Source organism: Cynoglossus semilaevis, chromosome 18 (assembly GCF_000523025.1).
Source record: "Cynoglossus semilaevis isolate Cse_v1.0 chromosome 18, Cse_v1.0, whole genome shotgun sequence".
NCBI lineage: Eukaryota > Metazoa > Chordata > Actinopteri > Pleuronectiformes > Cynoglossidae > Cynoglossus > Cynoglossus semilaevis.
Window position 1 is genome coordinate 12,395,661 of NC_024324.1, and position 2,795 is coordinate 12,398,455.

The following is a 2,795-nucleotide window of genomic DNA, read 5'->3' on the forward strand; positions in this document are numbered from 1 at the left end:
ACTTTTGTCCATGCTGAGAGTGAATCGATGTCAACAGCAGGCAGCAGCGTGCACAGCGGGGCTCGACACCTTAAATAAAAGCTGGTAGACGTGGCCTGGTGCTAGAACAGCTGACATGGTATGTGTGCTGTTATAATACACTGTTGAAGTGGCAAGGAGTTTCACTGAAGCGTGAGGTGAAGTCATTTGTTCGGAAAGGTTGACTGGCACACCTGCAGCTGTGTCTAACGTCAATAGTCTGAGGAAAATGTGACCTAGGCTTGAGTCAAAGTCTAATTGTTAGCATTAAAACGTTCTCTACTGAAATGATACGGCTGCGGTAGTGGCTTATTTATTTTTTTATTTTCATACCTCAGTGAATCCCTCTGCATCATCCACAAATGAAATGTGAGTCATTAAGGTCGACTGTTGCAAAATAATGATTTTTCTCTTTTTTTCTTTCTTTTTTTTTCTTTAAGTCTTTCTATTTTTCTGGGGGTGGGGGGGTTGCCGTGTAAGTGGTTTTGAAATCATTTTGTCCTTTAGTACCTTCAGTGTGTAAATTAATACCTTAAAGAGTGGTGTGGACGATGGCATGGTGTGAAGAACATTAGACAAGAGACAATTGAGCTGAAAAAAAAATGGTGAAAGACAGACCTGCAGAGTCTTTTTACAGAAGCAGTCAGAGCGAGAAGGAAGTGAAGGAGAAAGAGAGAGAAAGAAGGTCAGACAAAGATGGGGAGTGCTGTGGCGAGAGGTGGGCATTTACGTCTGGTGTTGCCGGGCACAGCGGGACGCCTCCCAGCCCAGTTTGATACAGAGGGGAGCGAGCGGCCGACTGAAAGACCGCTGATGGAACAAAGAGCTCAAAAATTGCTCAATTAGCCTGTCCAGTGCATCGGGGGCTAAAAATAAATTTCCAGAGCAGCATGAAATAATTTATAGGACTAATTTATCAAAGTATACAAACCTCGCCCCAAAATTCATTCTGGGTCTAATATTCAGTGAAACAACAAACCGTCTGTGATAAATTAATCGTTGAATAATACATTTCACTAAATGTATAATTCAGTTAATGCAATTTACCGATTTTGGCCCCTCAGACTGATACTGTCAGACAGAATGAAAATGTGAAATGATTCACCAACCTCTTTGACACTTGACGGCAGACCTTGAGGCCAGAAGGACAAATCTGAGTGTCACATATTAAATTGGAGTTCATAGTGGGATCTTTCCAGAGGCAAAGGCAGAGTCCTGAGCACAACTGGCTTCAATTTTAATATACTATAAAAAATGTTGGAACCACTGGGCATAAACGTGTGAGTGTTCCTCACGCTGACAGCTTGTTTTCTCCACAAACTTGGTGACACTGCTGTAACTTTGGCTGGGCCTTGGTTCCTGCGGATTTAACAAGGTTTTCAAATGGACGTGAAATATTACAAGTGTCTAAATATAACGAGGCAGAACTTTTGACGAATGTGATAACACGCTGCCGTATGGCTGAGGTGTCAGAAACTTTTTCAATACTGACAAACCTGCAACGGTCGGTTATCACTTCATTTTTCACTCACGGGGCTTTTTTTTTTTTTTTTTTTTTTCCTTGAAACATTGCAAGGGAAAATGCAGAGTGATGTAATAGCTGTAAGCCCAGAAGTTGGCGAGAATACAGCAGAAATAGCCAGAGGTTGGACATTAATAATAAAATCACAGTGAAAAGATAACCAAGAAAAAGAAGATTTAAACAGAAAATGTGCCAAAAAGCCAAAATGATCTGGTCTGGACGCAATTAGCTGTAAATTAGCTGTGCACTGTGGATGTCAGTGGGTAACAAGTGGTTAACAAAATGGCTGAAAATGATTTGCAAATGTTAGTTAACAAAATAAAGCAAAAAGTGACAAGTAAAATGAAAATATAAAGTTAGAAAAATGATAAGATTTGCCCAAACTGCAGAAAACCAGCCAAGAAAAAAAAAACCCCAGAAACTTAGCCTTAACTTTTGTGCAACTTGGAAGAAATTAATGCAATTTCTAATAAAATCAGCCCAGGGATTAAATAAAACTATAAAACAGCAAAAATGAAATACTATGAAATATTTTTTTAGATGTTTATTTCACTTAAAAAATAACCTTAAGTTAATCTTATTAGGAGTTCTTAATCACAATTACTGTTCAAGTTGAAGTAGAGCTAAAGTAAGATGCTGACATGCTAGATTTACATCGATGTTTCTGTCACTTTTCTCCCTTTACTTCAATAATCTTCCACCCAGTCTAGGGTTGATGTTTCCATGTTACACGTAATTAGTTGTGGACGATGAAACGAGGACATAAATCCCAAGTTTTTAAGGCGCTGTGTTTAATAGCTCATTAATGCTGTTGAAGTGTGACAGTGTCGTGAAGATGGACAAACACTGACCTCTGGTGAAAGTCAGTGAGACTTTCAACATATTTTACATTTATTCTCACTCATCCCTTTTCATTTTCCATCTTAACTACGTTTCCCACTTTTTCAGACCAAACTTTCCCGTTTATCAAAGTCATTCAAGTCGCTGTTGGTGCGATCGCCTCGTCTTACCTCACATGCTCCTCAGCACATCACAATGCAGGGAGAAGTTTCCGTGAAGCTCATGAATTATGAATGGCACCTCCTCTCGGCAGACAACCCACCTCCTAAAAAGATGCAAATTTAATCAAGTGTTAGTAGAAATCTGAGAAAAGATCAGCAGGAGCCTGGTATTATATCAAATCTATGTATGCATTAAATATTTTTGATCAGACTGAAGGTGGCGTCCGTGTCTGGCTGCACGGCTTTAGAAAAGT